The sequence below is a fragment of the Cryptomeria japonica genome, chromosome 1 (genome assembly GCF_030272615.1).
Source record: "Cryptomeria japonica chromosome 1, Sugi_1.0, whole genome shotgun sequence".
NCBI lineage: Eukaryota > Viridiplantae > Streptophyta > Pinopsida > Cupressales > Cupressaceae > Cryptomeria > Cryptomeria japonica.
This window is the reverse complement of record NC_081405.1, coordinates 501,706,290-501,726,406: the sequence shown is the minus strand read 5'-3', so window position 1 is coordinate 501,726,406 and position 20,117 is coordinate 501,706,290. Positions and strand designations below refer to the sequence as shown.

Sequence of the window (20,117 nt, the reverse complement as noted above, 5' to 3'; positions counted from 1 at the left end):
AGTTACTCTCAATTATAAATACAACATGAAATTCCTAGTTTCTAAAGTTGAAATTATTCTTGAAAAAGCGACAAAACTGAATAGAATATTATAAAGAAGAACAGTAACTTGTTAAAGGAAGAAAGGGAAATAGAACTGAGGTCATCGACAAATCCAACTAGCCTATAGCAACCCATAAAAAATAGATATATGAACATAAATAGTTTTTGTTACAACCTTCCTACCAAGTAGAATTATTTCTTTAATATTGTTGTTTCATAATATCAACAAACATACAGCTGTATTTGGTCCTAAGAAATTAATCTTTTAACCACATAATATAGTTCTTTCTATAAACCAATGTCATTAAAAATATTTTTTTGGTATATGAAAAATAGAAAATTAAATCCACCACTGCGAGATCTCAATGAAATTCCATGAGATGGAAGAGTGTTTACAACAAACTATAGAATATTGCCATAGTTAATAAAGAAACAAAGATATTTTTGGCTGTATTTTTCTCCATATACCAAAGTTTATTAGAGCCAACCCAAGAAAATATTATTTTCAGAGAATAAATCACATATCCGGATCCATACCAATTACAAAAATTTAAAGAAAATAAAGGGAAAAAAGCACCAATTTGAAGTTTGTTTTACCAAGAATGAACATTTAAATTGTGAAACCTAGGGACACATCTCCGACTTGATTCCCCCGTCCCGGTCCCAAGGACGTTTCAGGGATGTGGGGTCGGCCAGGGGATGTTTCCCCCCTGGCCTCAATTTGCCAAACTTTCCAGAGGACGTCCCAAAAACGGGGGAACTTTGGCCCCAGCAGTGGGGAACGTCCGTACGTCCCAGGGATGGAGGGCAATGCCTAGGACATCCCTCATCCATCCAGGGGATAGTCGGACGTCCCTCATCCATCCCGGAAATAGTCGAATGTCCCCCACAGCTAGAGCCAAAGTTTAAAAAATAAAATACTTTAAAACTTTTGATATGTTGTTATTTTTCCCTCACGTGGGCCCCTTATCTAATATTTTTTAAAACACAACATATTCATTTGTAATATGTTTTTAGAAAACCCCTAAATTGTGGATTTTTTAGAAAACCCTTCTAAATCGATTATCATTTTACACTTCAAAGCTTCTATTTGTGATGGCTTTTGTGTGCCATTTTTTTCATTTTTGAGCTGCAATATCTATTTCATCTTCCATCACCGATATTTTTTACAATCCTCAATGCCATTTATATGCATTTTTTTTCTTGGACTACGCTATTGTGATTGAAAGGAGGCATTGCATCTTCTTCCTCCTGTGCTATTGTGCATATTGGTAGCCATTTGGTATTCCGTTTTTGCACTCTGCATGTTTCACAAATGATGAAATGAATAAATAATTTAAATTTTACAAATGATAGTTTATATTCAAAATTTAGTATTTAACTTTTAAGTTTATTAAAATTTAGTTTTATTGATTATTTCTCATATCGTGGGATGAGATATTCATTATTATCTCATGTTTTGTGGCAAAAGATATCCTAAGCAGTGTTTAGGCTTGGAGCCAACAACTTACAACGTTGGGTATAGAGTGGGAGCTAGCTACACATCAATTTTAATCCGAAACTGAAATTTAGTTTTACAGTGGGATTTTATATTTCTGAAATTTAAGGTCAAGCTCTAAATTGATACCCATATTTTCCATTTTTTACTTTTGTCAAAATTTTAATTTATCATTTGAATAATGAATTAATGAAATGTCTAATTTTTTTATTTTTTGTATTTTATCATTTTAAACTTTGATTCAAACTCAAAAAAAATGAGCAGCAGTGGGGGTGATAGTAGTAGTGAGAATGAAGTGAAAGTGGTTGCTGAACATGCAAGTGGAAGTGCTAAGAGAAGTAGTGGGCAGCAACCTGTTATTTTTAAATGCCCTTCAAAAATTATGGAAACATATGCAAAGGGCCCTTTTAATAAAACAAAGCCTCTTCTCCAATATGTTACACCCATGGGTGAAAGAAAAGAAATTTGGGAGGGAGTAGGGTGTGGAATTTTCATGTCTGTCTAAAAGATTTTAAGGGCAACTACACGAGGGAAAAATCTCATTTTTTGGGTGTTCCAAGCCATGGGGTCAAAGCTTGTCCAGAACTAAAAGATGAGAGGATAGAATGCCATAGATTGCATATGGAGGTAGAAATGGGGAAACAAGGTGTGGAAATACCAGCACCTTCTTTTGCATCTTCACAAACATCCAGGCCTATGACATCCACTATTGATAGTAGTAGTCAAACTAAGACAAGAGAAAAGAGAAAGATGGGTGGTGAAAAGGAAGGGTCAGTAGAAGCTTTGTTTAATACACAAGGATGCGAAGCTACAAAGTCATCCATTGGTAGATTCTTTTTTGTTAATGCCATCCTATTGTGACCTATTTCACACATCGCCCCATCGCACATGGGGAGACGCCCTGTTTTCACTTTTTAGAGTTTTGTCTTGAGCTCTACATTTTCATAAATCTTCATTTTGAGAGAGTTTTAGAGTTTTAAGGTCATCCTGAATCAAATTAAGAAATCTTGCTTAGAATTGCACTTGAGTGTTGCCAAAGTGCTTAGAAGGTTTGAAGGATGAGGATCGCAATTGCTTTGGGTCATTTCTGACAACTTGCTTTTTTTAGAAATTTCTGCTTTTCTTTTGTTTTTCTGTTTTTTTTGCTTTTTCTGCTTTTTTGAAAGTGGCATATAGGTTTTGTTCCTCGAGTGATTTTATTACTACCCATTTAGTCGAAATTTGAAAATCTTGTCTCTAAATATAAAAAGTAGGGCTTTGAAATTTTTGTTTTTTTCTGAGATTAGGGTTTTGTTCTTTAGGTCATTTTACTCCTGCCCATGTCTTTGGAATTTGAAAGTTTTGCTTCTAAGTATGAAAAGCAAGGGTTTGAAATTTTTTCTTTTTTCTAAGATTAGGGTTTTGATCCCCATGACAAATTATTACTACCCATGTTCTCAGATTTCAAAAATGAGGTCTCCAAGTGCAAAAAGCAAAATGGAAATCCAAATTAGGGTTTCGTTCTAGATGAACCAGCAAGGGATTGGAAATGGCACACTGAAAATTTCTCCTAAGTTGAAGAAGTAAAAATGGCAGATGCTTAGACAAGTTCGACAAGGCTCAAGGTTAGGCAAGTGGAATGGCAGATGATCAGTCGAATTCGTCCAAGGATGTCAAGCATGGAGGACGTTATCCAAGTAAAATTGTCCGACAAATGTTAAAATTGTCCGACAAAGGGTCAACTAACTCATGGCAAAAGTCAAGCAAACTCCTACATGTGGTCAAGCTCAAGCTAGAAAGACGTGCCTAACACTCTATCAAGTCTGCCTAAAAGTGTGCATATGTCAAAGAACCTCCAAGTCCGCCTTGATAAAGCATGGCACAAGGAATATAAAGTTCACCTAGAAGACATGTCAAGGAATTTAAAGTTGGCCTTCATCAAGTTGGCATCAAGCATTCTTTAAAGTACGCCTAGTCCTAAGGTTGACAAAGCCCACCAAGAGAGAATGACTAAGGCGATGTAGGGCCGACTTAAGCAAAATTGAAGATGGCATAAAATAAAGATGATATGAATTGCCAAGTTGGCAATAAAATGGCGACATGGAACTCCAAAGAGAGAAAGATAGCAAGTATGATGAATTGGCATTTGAAAACAATTAAGTCAATAAAACATGTGACATGTCAAGAACCTTCCTCAAGTTCACATTCTAGAAGGAGAATAAAGCAAATAAAACTTTCTAAAACATGATGGAAGCTTCTAAGGATGAAGTTTGAACTTCCTAGAGATAGAATAAAACAATAAAACTTTCTAACTTTGCAAATATGAAAGAGAATCTCCCAAACTCCCTTCTAGAAGAAAGCAAAGGAGTTTGAACTGCTTAAAGGAGGAATAAAGCAATAAAACTTTCCTAAAATTACTTTCTTATGTGCCAAACAAGAGGTTGGAACTTCTAGAAGATAGAATAAAGCTTCTAGAAGCCGTCTAAGTAGCTATAAAAGAAGGTTTTTTCTCATAGACACTTCTTTCTTCCAAACAAAGTTCGAATTCTTCCTAAAATTAACCAAAGAAGCAGCTCCAAAGTCTGATCAGATTATCAAACTTTCAGAAGAATTTGCCATAGAGATAAGATAAAGCGAGTCCAAGGGTTTGAAAGAAGCAATCAAGAAGTTCAACATATTCTCAAAGTTTGCTGATAAAATAATGGAGTATCTTATCATATTCTGAATTCACCATTGATCATCTTTAAATCCGCCTTGGGAGAGAGAGATTATTCAGATCTGCACATAGTCTCCTTAGTGATCTTCCAAATCTGCACTTCACCCTGTCCAAAAGGCTATCAAGTCCGCCCTTGATGAGAAAGCAAGATAAATTTGGAGGAAGATACATGTCCAAGACTCAGTCCAGGTTGAAGAAGGAGAATTAAAGCCAAGATTTCCAAGGAAAATACAAAGCATACAGCCTTCAATCATCCACGAACTCAGTTAGGAAATGTAGAAGACATCACTTATGCATCCCAAAAAATTAAAGGAAGCACCCAATAAATTCGACATGTCCAAGACTCATCCAAGATCATCATAGACAGCGAATTAAGATATATCAAATTGGAAGATTGATAAGCATAAAGTAACATGTCATAAACATATTCCAATTTTGCCTTCTAAGTTCACCTTGAAAAGAAGATACTATTTAAGTCTGTCATAAGAAATAAAGTTCCAACTGAAACTTGTCCGAGAAGGTGAAAACCCCGCCTTGCCAAGAAGAAGGTATTCAAGCATGACACCTCTCCCATAAAACATGACACAACCTCACCTAAGTTCGCCTAAGGATGGACAATAAAACGTGACACAAGAAAAAATTTGCCAAATAAGCAAGATCAAATGGTCTGATCATATTCCGAAATCTGCTTAAGACAAGAAGACATATGACTGTCCAAGACATGAGGAATGATGTCCAAACCCTACTAAACTCCAATCTGTAGTTAATTAAGATGACATGAGTTAACCAAACTGCTACCTAGGTTTTAAAAGGATGACATATTGAAAATTTACCTGCAGCTGTGTGATTTATCAGACAGCAATAAGTCTGAGGTGATTCTCAGCTCCACGAACTGGCAGCAATCTCAACACACAGGCAGCCCATCTCACATACCAAAGTTAATAAAGAAGAAAGATGTCCCAGCCAGAAGTTGCAGTCCAGAATATAAAAAGTACAGCCCAGAATATGAATGGGATCAGCAATCTCTACTTTATAACCCCTTTCAAATACTTCCACAAGTCTGATAAATTGTCCCAATAGCTCTCCAAACTGAGAATATAGAATTTCTTAAGCACAATGATATTTCTCTGAATGCTGATTTTGAATTAATCTCCAGACTGTGTATTGCAACAGCGTAGGGATTGTTAGAAAAGAGGGATTTCGTCCTCAAAGCCCTTGAACAACCAATCCGCCAATGAAACAAGAAATTATCCAAACCTTCAACCCAGCATGCTGAAAGAGAACTCTTCAATCTCTTTTATAACCCTTTCTAAGAGCTCATTCACTTCTCTTGTCAATGTGGGATAAAGCAAATCACCCTTTTTGCCCTTTCCTATAATTTTGGGATTTTTGCTTTTTAGCACCTATTTTCTCGCGATTGCTTTTTCGGCCCCTATTTTATCGCAATTGTTTTTTCTTTAATATTCCCCATACCATGTAACATGATTTCCTTCAACTTAAGTCCCAAAAAACTTTTTTAATGTCTCCAATGTATTATAGAATAAAGGGGAACTCTTTAATTTATATATTTCCCACAACTATAGACTATGCATTAATAAAGTTAAATAATTAAATTTAACTTTATAAAATAACTTTATTAACACATAATATATCATATCAATGATAAATAAATCTTCTTGTCAATTTTAAACAATTACCATCGACATGTCACTGCCACTGGATGTCCAGCCATGTCCAAAATGACTTACTATAAATAGTGAGTGTGCCCAAAACTGCCTCAAAACCCCTCCAAATGGCCTACAACTAAAACTGTCTAGGCCAAATGGCCTCTAAGTCCCTTTAATGTCCTGATTAGCCTATGGGACCATGAGGAAATAGGCTAATGCCAATATCATGCTACAAACGCTAGAAAGGGGACATTACATTACTATACCCATATATCTCCCTAAACATTAGTCTTTCACCTTTACTATACCCATATATCCTAATCCTATCTTTACCATAGGATTGATCCATTCTGATTCCTCAACCAATTTTATGATTCTAGCGGCAAACATTTTGTCTAGTTTTGTCTTCGCCCTCCTTTTCATGTTACAATTGAATTGGTAGGGTCTTTTCTTCAGCGGTTTTGTCCCTTCCTTTAGTTGTATTTTCATTACCCCTACTCTTATTTGATTTCCTTCATTTTGGTAGATGTCCGAGGAAATAAGTATTCATACTCGAATAAAAGTTCTATTACAACTGTAGCTATCTGTTCATTCCAGTGGTCCCAAATTTTGCTAGTTTTGGATTGTCAATAGAAACTATATTCTCTTGCCTAAGTTTAAGAGGCTGATTGTAGTGGTGATCCTTTGAATCCTTGTGGAGTTGTAATTTATGTTCACCTTCTACCACTTCCAAGTCAATTTTAGAATCTAGATCCTCCCCTTCTTGATGTGTTGTATAACACCCACTTTCCACCTAATGTGTTTGTTTGTCCATCCACTCTATCAGTTTCCATGTACCTTGTCTCTTAGGTGAAGGATTTTGTTGAGGTGATTCAGTAGTTATTTCTAGATCTAGTTTGAAGATGATTTCCTTTATCTTCTAAAATGCAACACAAATTTGCTTGTTTTCATCTTCGAAAGAGAATGTGTGGATAAAATCTTTTTGAAGTTCGCACCAATCTTTAGTCTCTGCCCTTCTCTCCTAGCATATATACCATGTTTGTACTACTAATGTAAGGGTCCATTCGAAATATTAGATTTATAATCGATGATCATATTCTCTATATCCTTGCCATGTGGTTGTTGTTGTACATAACTGTAGGTGGTCTTCCAGAGTAATAGAACACTTATACTTCTAGAATGATATTATATTCTCCTTTCATGTACTAGACTCTAATCAAAATTTTGAAAGCATGCTAGTGAGGAATATTTTCTTTGTGTATTCCACTAACATGCAACATTACAAAGGTATCTTCGAGCGCTAGAATCCACATGGATTCATCATGAAAGGTTTGTTCCATATCTAGTATGTATTCATTTATATTCTACCAACCCCTAAAAAATCTAGGAAGTTTAACATGTGATATGCCCTTTGAATATAATTCGCAAGTTTTGCATTTCCTTGCAGTGTGGATTTGTACTTCTACGATCCTTCTGCCAAATGACTTTGTACCGTAAACACCCTTCTAAATCCATACACCTTAAAGGTGGGTTGTTGTGGTTGTTCTATTAAGTTGCGGTAGGCCCTTTAGAGACTGAATATATCAATCTTGAAGTGTTGCTTTCATTTCTGTCCTAAGCAACCTTTTCTATACAAATTCTATCTTTGCTATCTTCTAGGGGAATGTTGACCACCCTATTCTCATCCATGAAGGAAATATCCTCCTTCCTTAAGTCTACAATGCCATTGGCATTTACAACAAAAATTAGGCTTGGCAATGCCCTAGATGGTTAAATAATTCCTTCATCTCTATCACTTCAAAATCTTCTAGTTGTTTTAAGCCATCCATGTTTACTTTTGCATTCTTCCATGTGCCTAGTGTCTCCATTCTTGATCCATCTACTAAGCTTATATTAAATGGATTTTTGACCAACATGGATCGGCCTACTCTCTCCCAAGTGGTTGCCGGAATGACGCTTACATCTGCACCCAAGTCCACCATAACATGTTTCACCTTGATATTATTCGAGTATGCAGTGATAAGTAGAGGTCCATTTTTAAAAATTTTGGTCTTCTATGATTTTGTTTTTTGATTAAGTAAAAACAGGTTTTAAGGGACCTGAAACCCGATTACATTCAAAAGATAGCCAAGAAGGAAACAAAACGAGACAGCTGCAAAAGACCAGCAAAAAAACCAGTAGCAAAGAAAGGGACAGCAAGAGGCCAGCAAGAAATTGGCCCCAAGCCCAGCATTACAAGTTAATTAAAAACTCTTAATAGATTCCTCAGCATTCTGAACCAAGAGCATCATCGCCTTGGCCGCTTCCCTCAGGTCGTTGTTTTCCTGTCCCAGTTGGCTCTCTTTCATTTTGGTGTCCTTCCCAGTAGTGGTTTGCCTAGTTCTGTGTCTGGGATTCTGGTGGGTGGGGCTGGAGGTTGGACCATCTTCTATAATTACCAAGTTCTTATCCTGATTTTTCCTTTCCAAATGATCCACCAAAGTGTCCATGTTCTGGGAAGAAACTTTAAGGACCTGGAGGCTGTGGTTCATGAAGCTTTTCAGAGCCTTCTCATTACGGGCAATCCGGGTGTTGATGTTGTCTTTGTCCTCCTCCGCCTGCTCTTTTAGAGTTCTGATAACATCCTCCAAGTGTTTTAGGTCCCCTTTGATCAGATCTTTCTCCAGCCAATCCTCCATCTCCATTTCCTCCTCAGCTTCACTGTTTTCCGTATCATCATTCTGTTTCCCAGAGTTAGAATCCTTAATCAATTTATTAATCTTATTTTCCAGCTCCCTTTGCTTACCTTGCATACTGGTAATGTTTTCGACAACCCATTTCTGGAAATTGAAGGATTACAGAGTGCAGTTACGGGCAGTGTTCAAGATGGTGTTCGCAGAGTCCTTGCCCTGTTCAGTCTCCTCAGAGTTAGGGTTGTCATAGTCCTTAGAATTCGGAGCAGCATTCTCACTTTCTGAGCCATTAGGGTTAGAGTGAGGGTTTTCAGAGTTGCCCCCTTCCTCCCCTTCACCATTGTTCTCATCCTTATTTTGCTCCATTTCAGTATCAATGTCCTTATCCTTTTCCTCTTCCTCATCACAGTGCACCTCCTTTTCCTCATGCTCTGTTTTGGCTTTCCTTTTTCTGTGGGTAGGGTTATTGGGTTGATCCCCATCCGAGTCAGAGTCTTTGCAGCTCTCAGAGATATGAGCGTTAGTGATCAAGGGGTCATCTTTGGTTGCCCTGGCCCTATCCTTTAGATGTTCATATATTAGCAGTATAAGCCCCTGGTGGGCTAAAGGGTAAGAGTTAGGCTTTTTAGCGTGGTCTGCAAAACTCTCATTTAGAGAGGATGCTAAATAGAAAGGCAGGGAAATTTAGTCCCATGATGGAAATGGTTCAAAATAGCGAAGTGATAGTTATAAACTTTTGTAAATCTTCCATCCAGAGTCAAATACTCCATTAAAACCCTTAGAACTTTTTGCCAGAAGGGCTTTACCTGCTGGGGAGTGTAGTAGGAGATGTTGTCCTTCTTCACAAGCTTGCCCTTCTCATCCTCCGACTTGGGGAAGTTTTTGAAAGCTTCAGCTGCATACTTCCGATCCCTGTAGAATTTAGTACCCTCCGCCTGAAGACCCGTGACCTCTACAACCAGTTTTTCATCAATTTGCCAAATCTCCCCAAACAAGGTGACTCTATTGTTACTCCAGCTTCTAGCAAAACCATAAGAAACAAAATTTCTACTTCCGTGAAGCTTTTCCATATAGTCAGTAAAGCCGTATCTATGGAGCCTTCTCCAAACCTTTCGTTCAGTCTTCCAATTTTCACATCCTGGAGGCTCGTTCCTGTTTAGGTTGCCACCCATTCTGAGCTCCAAGTAGAGATACCCACTGCTACAATTCACAGTCCGCAGATGATACCCTGAAAACTTGTTATTTCTGGAATTCCAGTGTAGAGACTCTTTCGTTGTTTTGAAATTACTGCTTATGGCCGCACAAACCCAGCAAATATTACTATAATCTTTCTCACACATATGATCTTGGAAATAATGCCAAAAAACACTCATTAGCTGACAATTAATCCACCCCCAAAATCTATCTTTGGAATTCGTTCCCCAAGAAGTAATCATGAGATTAACTTGACCCATTGATACGATCAAAGTATAATTGCTCTTTAACCTCCCTTTTATTGTGAGTTTCTCCAATGTATTTGACATCCTTCTCCAAATTGACCCCTTCATTGGCTAGGATATCCACAACCTTATTGCCTTCTCTAAAGGTATGAGTTATGCTAATACTAACATAGTTATTTAACAAATATTTAGCACTTTTAACTAAGTTAGTAATATTCCAAGAGACAGAGCTTGTACCTTTGAGGGCTTGTATGATGTTTAAAGAGTCCCCTTCGAGCCAATTTTTTTGAATTTGAATTCCTGAGCTAGCTGGAGGCTCTTTAGCATTGCCAGAGCTTCAGCCACATCGTTATTTTGAACCCCAAAAGGAGAAGCAAAAGCAGCAATGCAAATTCCTTGAGCATTTCTAATAACTCCTCCACCACCAGCCTTCCCAGGGTTCCCCTTAGCCGCCCCATCAAAATTTACCTTTATCCAGTCATAATCAAGAAAACGCCAGACAATATTATCTCTCCTATTCTTATTGTCCGATCTATAGACCTTATGTATTAGGTTCCATTCAGTGAGGATGTCTCTTTCCATATCATTCGTATCAGTAACAAACCATTGCTGATTGTTCTTGTGAGGAATATTGATGTTCTCCTTTATAGCCCTGCAGATTTTTTCAAAGACCACCTGAGTATTACACTTAGCTTCCCTAAATATCCTATTATTTCTTTCTTTCCAAATGCCCCAGCAAATCATGGGGAGGGTCAAAGACCAAAGGTTCTTGACAAGTTGGCATTTGGTTGGAAAATTCCATTGCCAGATAATATCCTTGATACTCTTGTTCATAACCCAATTAACTTTCCATTTTTCCCACATTTTGCACCAAATATCCCAGGAAAAGAGCAGTGAAAAAAGAGATGATCAACTGATTCTCCCTCCTTCTAGCATAGCTCACATCTATTAGGGAATTTGAAACCTCTTCGGATTAAATTGTCAAGAGTAAGGGTACTATTACGAGAAGCAAGCCAAAAGAAAATGTTGACTTTAGGGATCAAAATGTTGTTCCAAACTTTACTCCAAATGGGATTACTGGTTTGAGAAAAGGTGTTTTTGTAGGCTGAGGCAACCATAAATTCACCTTTAGGATCACTTTTCCAGAGGAACACGTCATCATAGTCTTTGTTAAGGGAAAAGGACAGCAACTCCTTCTGGAGTAAGGAAAATCCAGAATGAATATCATCAAGCCTAACCCACTTGTCCTCCTTCCAGTAGTCACACACCATAAGCCCAAACCTCCTTTTACATTCCTCAATAATTTGACTGTTGCCTTGATCATAAAGAACTTCATTCTTCATCCAGGGGTCTTCCCAAAACCTTATTCTGTCACCTTTTCCAAGGACCCATCCAGCCCTAGCTTTGGCCACTTTTATGGATTTAGTAATGCTATTCCAGATGAAGGATCCAATAGGGATGTCTTCAGAATTAAGGATTCCTTGGATAGGCTGATTCTAAATATATTTGTCAAACCATATTTGATTCCAATCTTTCTTAGTATCATAAGCTCTCCATAATTGTTTAGCAAGAAGAGCTTTGTTAAAGGTTTTTAGAGCTTTAATCCCCAACCCCACTTTGTTCTTTGGTCTACAAACTTTGTCCCACGCAACCAAGGATATTCTCTTTTTTTCTTCCACTCCTGACCATAAAAATCTCTTCTGGATTCTTTCCATTGCTTCGGCAAATTTAGCCGGGATGCCAAATAGGCTGATGAGGGCATAAATAGGGAGGTTTTGAAGAGTAGCTTGAAGGAGCTGCAATTTTCCAGCCTGAGATAAAATTGAACCTTTCCATCCAGCAAGTCTTTTATTGAATTTATCAATAAGCATATTCCAGAAGGAATTTGGGGAAGCTAAACCCAAGGGAAGACCCAGATAGGTGGAAGGGAGCATCTCCACTTTGCACCCAATAATTTTAGCAATTTTCTGTTGTCTTATGACCGGAGTATTTAGGAAGTAAATAGCTGATTTGTCCCAATTGACTTGCTAACCAGTAGCCAAAGCATAGGAATTAAGAGCAGTTTTGAAGGCTTCAGCCTCCTTAACAGAAGAATATCCCATGAGGATAGTATCATCAACAAACTGTTGATGAGAGCCAAAAAAAACATTGGCAGAGGAAGGTTGAAGACCTTTGATTGTTTTGCTCTGTTTCAGATTGTGAATCAATCTGCTCATACTTTCAGCCAAAATGGTGAAGAGGATAGGAGATATGGGATCTCATTGTCTGAGCCCCCTTGAAGTTTTAAAAATTTTTGTAGGAGATCCATTAATCAGAATAGAGAACATAGGAGTGGTGATCAACTCTCTAATTATTTTGGTTACCTTTTCATCAAAACCAAATGCCTCCATGATTTTGAAAAGAACATTCCACTCCACTCTATCATAAGCCTTCGCCAAATCCAACTTTATCAAGAAACCTTCTTTTTTAGCAGCACTGAGGGAATGAATGTTCTCATGAACAAGAATAATAGAGTCCAGAATCTGCCTGCCAGGAATAAAACCTTTCTACTCCTCAGAGATGATGAAGGGAAGCACCGCCAAAATTCTAGTGGTCAAAACTTTGGATATGATTTTGTAGAAAGAGTTACATAGGCTAATTGGCCTGAATTTTCCCATAGAGTCCGCCCCAACAACTTTAGGAATTAGGGCTATAAATGTGGAGTTGAGTTCCTTAAGGATTCTTCTAGATCCAAAGAATTCTTTGACCGCATTAACAGTGTCTTCCCCCACAATATGCCAGAATTCTTTGAAGAAAAACATAGGGAAACCGTCAGGACCCGGAGCTTTATCCCCTTGAAACGAAAAGACAGCTTTTTTAATTTCTCTAGCAGACGGGATAGCAAAAAGGGCCTTATTCTGAATAGGGTTAATGATCTTAGGAATGATATTAACCAAATTGAGTTGGTGGGTCTGATCAATGTCCTTGTTACTTGTGAGGAGCTGATTGAAGAACCTGATAGCTTCATCCCTGATTTCATCCTTATTAAGTAGAGTGTTGTTTTCAACAATGAGTCTTGTGATTCTATTCGCTGCCTTGTGTTTTAGAGAAGTTGTGTGGAAAAATTTAGTGTTTCTGTCCCCAGCCTTCAACCAAATAGCCCTAGATCTTTACCTCCAATAGATTTCTTCCCTAGAAATAATGTTGTGGAGATTGACTAGAACATCATCTTCCATGGCTTTGGAATACTTTTTGTAGCCATCTTTCTGTATTGAATTTTGGATCTGGTCCAGTTCCTCCTTTAGCTTTTTCTTTGAATCAAAGATATCACCAAAGACCTTCTTGTTCCAAATCTTAATGTTGGTTTTGATGTTTTTAAGTTTTTTGGCAACTTTATACATGACAGTTCCATTAACATCAATATTCCACCAGTTAGCAATAGATTTTTCAAGATTAGGGTGGGAAGTCCACATTTTTTCGAACCGAAAAGGGAAACTCTGATTATTCTTGAAATTCTCAGCAACAAAAGAGATGGGATAATGGTCTGACCCAATTCTATTAATAACAGAAAGGGAGCATCTATGAGAAAGAATCCAATCATTAGTAACAAGGGATCTATCAAGTCTTACCTGGATGAGATCTTCACCATCCCTTCGGTTAGACCAAGTGTAGGAGGCCCCATTGAGATCCATATCAATGAGACCATTGACATTAATAAAGTCCATTAGGTCAGATCTGTTGTCTGGTTGAGCTTGGATGCCTCCAAATTTCTCAATGTCTTGCAGAGGAGTATTGAAATCTCCCATCACAACCCAGTTGTTCAATGGGAAGGAATTTCTTTTATGCTGAATTTTATTCCAGAATTTACTTCTAGCAGACTTGGAGTTAGGGGCATAGATATTAGTGATGACACATTCCTTACCATCAAAGATGCTTTTAGCTTTTAGAGATAAAATATTGCCATCAACATCAATTATATCTCTAGAGGTTGTGCTTTTGTTCCAAAAAATAGCAACCCCTCCAGAAGCTCCATTCGAGCTACTGCCACAAGCCCCTCCATTTTTAAAGAACTTTAATTTCTCCACTTTCTCTTTACTCATTTTGGTTTCCTGAACCAGGATAATATCCGGATTTTGATCTCGAATGAGGTTCCTTAATAAATCCTATTTGTTGAGACCATTTAGGCCTCTGATATTCCAAGATATTACCTTCATTTGGAAGCCTGAGGGCAGGATTCCTTGATAGTTCGCTGCCTTCCATCAGCTATGTTTTGCTTGCTCTCCTAGTCCCTATGCCATTTCATAGTTTTGCGTCCTGGTGGGGATCTTGAAGCCCCAAAATTAGCCTTGGATCTGGTTCTGGTTTTTACTCCATTAAGGCCTCCTACCTTCTTGGTTTTAATTTTCTTTCCATTTCCTGTTGTGTTTTCTTCTTGTTCTACTCTAGGCTCATCTTGCATATTGCTCCATAGTTCTCTTTTTTGGGATGATGTAGGCATATCGACTCCTATATTCTGGAATAAGGCATTTAAATTTACCTGAGGCGATCCAAACTTGTTGTTCCTTCCCATTTTTATTTCATGTTCTTGAAAATCATCATCTAGACAGTGTTCATCTTTTTTTGATCTCGATTCCTAAAAACCCTCATGATAAGAATCAGTGATATTCTCAATCTCACCATCTTCAAGTGTCTCTTCACTAATTTCATTCTCCTTCACCTGTGTCTGTAGTGTCTTCTATGATTTTGTTGATTTGTGGTTGTTTTTGCTTATTCCAACACTTGCCCAATTGTTTCAATTTGACCAACAAATCTTTTTGCTTAGCCAAAGAGGTTAAGCTCTTCGGCATGAGTACTTCTTCCAAAAAGCAAGCTACTTCTTCAATATACTATTGCATAATGTTTTGCTAAGGATTTTCGACTATCCTATCATCTTGTTGTTTATTAGATCGGAAGTAATCATATTCATCTTCTTAAGGACCAAATTCCTTACTAATCTCTTCAACAATCTTCTACTTATTTATCCAAGTATATATCCCTTGGCAACTTAATACCACGGCTTTGTCCTTTTTGTTATTGATTTTTTATTTTTTGGGGTCCTCATCTAATGTTCTTCTCCGAAGTGTTCCCAATTTGATGTATTTGATGACCAGTAATCTATTTTATGACATCCTCTCACACCTTGTAGAGGAATTCTGCTTATTACCTTTGCTCCTCTATTTCCTTGTAGGTCATCAATTCTAGAATGCGATGGGGCATTAGAAAATACTGTTGTGCCCTCTCACACTTGAATTAATCATGTGTCATAACCACAAAATGCACAACTCTTCTTTTTCTCAAGACAACATTTTTAGGCAAGGTGGCCAATTTTATTGCATTCATAACAAGTTGCATCATCCCTCCTTTGTTACCCCTTCCACATCCTCTTCCCCCTTAATAATTGAATTGTTTATTATCTTTTGAGTAGCTTTGCAAAGGGTTATTTTGCAATGCATAAGCATTCCTCCCATTTTTCCATGGAGGTTGTTTGTATCCTCCATCATTAGCATACAGGGGTTTTTGTAAGGCCCTTACCCTAGGCCATGTTCCTATCTATCTCCCTATCACAGTCATGGTATAGAGGGCATCTAAGGACCAGATGGTCCCCAACTTTCCGAAGGCGGAGCTGATTAGATGCGCAATTCTTTGTGGGATGATTGTCCTATTCTCTACATGTCCCACAATATAATAAATTCAGCCTAATTGGTGCTATTTGTATAACACCTTAATAGCAGCCACCTTCCTCTCTCCTTGTGCCTTGGGGCACTCATTTCTTAAGTTTCCTTCCCTTGAACAATATAAGTACCAGATCTCTTGTTTGGGTTTCTTCACCTCTCTTTGAGCCATGAGATCTTGTTGCAGAGTCAATTGTTCAACTACCAATTGTAATTTCTCAAAGGCTTCCTTTTGTCCATCTTTGTCTGACTTCCTCAATGGTTGGGCCTCAATGCGATAGGCCATAGTGACTACATCCATATATGTATCAAAGATTCTTCCATCTAGTGCTACTCTAATGTCTTTTTGTACTCTGGAAATGAACCATTCTATTTTCTGCTTCTCAATTAATGGTTCTTCGAATTTCTAGAACACTCTTTGAACTGCTCATTATAATTTTTTACTAATCCATCTTCTCTCTGAACTAGGTCCCTCATCCTACTTACACTCTCTATTGGGATATTTGGAGTGTCAAAGTTGGCTAGGAAATATTTTTTCACCTCCTCCTAGTCTTTGTCATGTTTTAAATGTCTTTTTGTACTAGTCCAAAGTGTCTTTCCATAAGGAGGCTACAAAATCTAGCAATTTGATTTTTTCCTCTTCTATGTCCTTCCTCTACCAAAGTGATTCCATGAGGAAAATATGCTCAACAACCTCTATGGTGTCTTTTACAAATACTGGAAGCTTGATTGTTGAATCTATTTTGGTCTTCTACTTTTTGTTTTGGGTTTGCAGAGTGGCGGAGTTTTTATCTTCTTCTTTATGCTTCGGACTATAGGGAGCTTGTGTTCTCAAAATTCTCTCCTCCCAAAATTTCTCTCCAATTTGATGTCTTATCTTCTTGCTTGCTTACTTCCTCTTTACGTAGTACTTCCTCAACTGATATCCTCCTAGTCTTGTGCAACATGGGGGATAGATCCTGGTCCGAGAATCGTGACTCCTCATAGCACCTCTTTGTTTTGTTATTTGTTAGTGACATTTGATTAGCTAATGAACATAATTCTTCTCCTAAGATAAATATGGCTTTATTTTCTTTCTCTATTTCTTCTCTTCTCAATTTCTATATTCTTTTATTAACTAATTCTTCTAACTATTCCACTTGAACGAACATAATATTCTCTGGAATCTTAAGGAGTTCAAGGATTCTATCATTAATATGCATGATAGATCTGGTCTGATTGTTGGACTTTTGCAGACTTGCAGCAGGGATGGAACCTTCATGTTGCTACAATCTCTTAACAAATTTTTAGATTTTCCATGGTCATCAATTCTTTTCTCCAAACTAATTAAAAGCTACCCTACTTTTTCCCACTGTGAATTCAATTTTTCTGAAGTCTTCCATTGTTCTTCTTTCGTTCCTTTACTTTCCTCCTCTCCAGCAACACCCACATTGACAGGCACAGTAACACCCTCAATGGCACCCTCACTTCTCATCTTTTCCCAATTCTCCAAACTTTTGCAGTATCTTTCTTCCCTTTCAACATTTTGTCTCTGTCTCGTTTCTTCACCATTTGGACTTTCCATGTTCACTTTCCTTGCTAATTAAATTTTCTCTAATCTTTCTTGAATTCTTCTTATCTCCTTGTGTTTGATTTGGAATTGCATCACTCCTTTTATCTTTCCCCATGGTATTTATTTGGTATCTTCTTTCTATCAGTCACATCCTTTCAAGGATTTCTTTTAGAGATCCCCCTTTCCATTCTCCATCCCCTTGATGCCTAACGCCCTCTCACGAGGCAGACACCAAGGAGATAGTGTCGTAGTTTACTAGAAAAGCTTCATCCCTTCTACTTCTGTCCGGTTTTAAATTTTAAACTCTGAGTATCTCCTTGCTGTCCTTTATACAACCTAACCAAGGTCACAGCAACGAAACCAATGCTGGCAACAAAAAGGGTGAACACAGACCACAATTCTTAGCCCAAGTAATTTTGGTATGTTATATTTATACCCCAGATTCAGTTATACAAAATAAAGAGTTAATATAGACAGTACCTTACTAGTTAACAAAATAACAAAAACAAAATACTCATAAGGCATAACACATTATATGTAGAACTCCAATACATTTATATTCTCATTGATCATTCATGTATATGTATGCAGGTCTTTCACCTTTACTATACCTTTATATCTCCTTATACATTAGTCATTATCTATCTATATATTCTTCTCCTAATCCTATCACATTACATATATTCCTCCTCCTCCTCTATTACATTAAATCTTTACATATACAAATATCTGTCTAATGGGACGTGACCCATTTATACCACTCCTAATTCAGATGATGTCCCTTCAATTTGAGGCTCCGCAAGCTCCTTGCGGTGAATTGTGGCATGATCTGTGTTGACTGTGTATGCTCTGCCTTTATCCTACCAACAATAGGTTTATCTTCCAACTTTGTTGTGTTTTTCATTTAATAGAATGCAGTTTTCTCAACCGCAGTTACAGCAGGAAACAGTCCCAGCCAGCAGTTCTTCTTTGAGTACATCTCGAACTTACTTGCAGAAAACCCACAGGCTGAGGGTTGTTGGTGTACGTTTTATCATATACCGAACATTAGAATAAAATGCCTCAAGGATATTCTATCCTCTCCTAAACAAAATCACTACTTGTGGCAAGATTGCGAGAAAGACCACAAGGCGACTCCAAGGTCTATATGTGCGAACAAGCAACTTTAGTGGGATAGCTTCTTGGGTAGTGTATGCTGAAAATCTCAAGGGGGACTTACGCTTATCAACTAATATCATTCACAAGCCAGACATAGGCGAATTTACCAATGACTGCTCTTTGTTTATGGATTTTCTGATTTAGGACTTCAAAAAAAGATAAAAAAGGATGAGGGTTTAGGGATTCTATACTACTTCTAAGCTATTCCTATGAACTCAAGAGATGGTAAAGACTAAGTGAAACTAGTAACGACGCTTTGTTTCGCCACACTCGGACAACTATGCAAAGCGGATGCAATCTTCTAGGGTTGTGCTTAAGATTTTCACACTCATGAATAATACCAACAATTGAACAATATTACCCAAAGCGGAAGTTAAGCATCCACATTTTAAAGCTCAGACTAACTTTGCACATTGAATGAAAATCATTCATCCAACAAAATTATGAGCAAGATTTCACCAATCAATACTATCAGATCTATCATTCATCTAACAACTTGAAAGCAAATGTAATCTAAGTGTTGAAGGGAATATGCAACCATGCAACCATTTAGCAATAAAAAAGACTTCAAAACAATACTGATAATGAACTTTTTTATTACTCATAGCTCTACGTAACAATTTCATAAATCTCTCCACACATAATGAAATGAGAGAGTGGGTTTATATAGAGTTTTAAAAACAGAATCAAAGGCCGAGATCGATCTAAGATCAACAGTCAAGATTAAGACAACCTAACCCTATATAAAGTTTCCTAAAACAAGAAAAAAGATCAACTGCAAATGAGCCAAGTGTCACAAGATGCTATTTTTAGGATTGCACCGCCTTCTGATATTCGATGAACCTGGACACAATCTGGTCAACCTCCTCCATTGTGACATGTGGCAGCATGTTGATCCTAAACTCTAACTTCCAGGTCATCGGCACACAGAGGAAAGGTGATCTCCCAATCTAATTCCTGCTTTTGAAAGGCATCTCTGATGGACATGAGGTTTGACGCCTTAGCCAAATTATTCTTCAAGACTGATCCTGCGATGGCAAAGAAGATGTCCTGAACTCTAACCTTCAAATTCTCCAACTACATATCACTCTCTCGAATAGTCTCCTTCCCAAGCATCTCTGTAACTACAAGGAAGATCTTGTCCTAAATCACCCTTATCTGTCCTCCTATTCTATCGGCATCAACTTTCACCTTTTCCAAGACTTCATTTTGTGCAACTAATGTCTAGTGCCAATTGTTGAAATCATAGGCAGCCCCTGCTTCAATTATTTTCTAATCAACCAACTCTTGGGATGAGATTCCTTTCAGCTCTCAAAGGCATGGAATGAATCTATCCTGGACATCCTGGAAGTCAGCCCACATTTCTGCCATGTTCTCAATCCTAGAAAGCAAAGAAGTTTGATCATATGCTGATGAGATTCCTTCTATAAACTTGGTTGCTTCTTCTCTTATACTTTCTATCTAATCTCTAGTTTCTCTGGTTGTTACTACATCTTCCTCAAAACTTTTGTCTACCTGTTGTGAATCCAAAAGTGGGAGAACCTCTAGATTGGCTTGATCAAGTGTCTTAGAAGTCAAATGTTGAATATGCTCTTTCAAGCGCTCAACTTCTCTCTTATGCTCATTCTTCTTTTGTGTTCCTTCATCCAGCTTTGCCTTCATGGAAGCAACTGAATTGTCTAAGTCCTCTTTTACTTGGGTCTTT

General features: G+C 37.6%; 1 protein-coding gene across 2 annotated transcripts in view; it reads right to left on the bottom strand.

The window, feature by feature from the left end:
- Window positions 1-20,117, bottom strand: part of LOC131078165 (signal peptide peptidase 2) — a 194,218-nt gene that overhangs the window by 140,180 nt on the left and 33,921 nt on the right. The window lies entirely within an intron of this gene.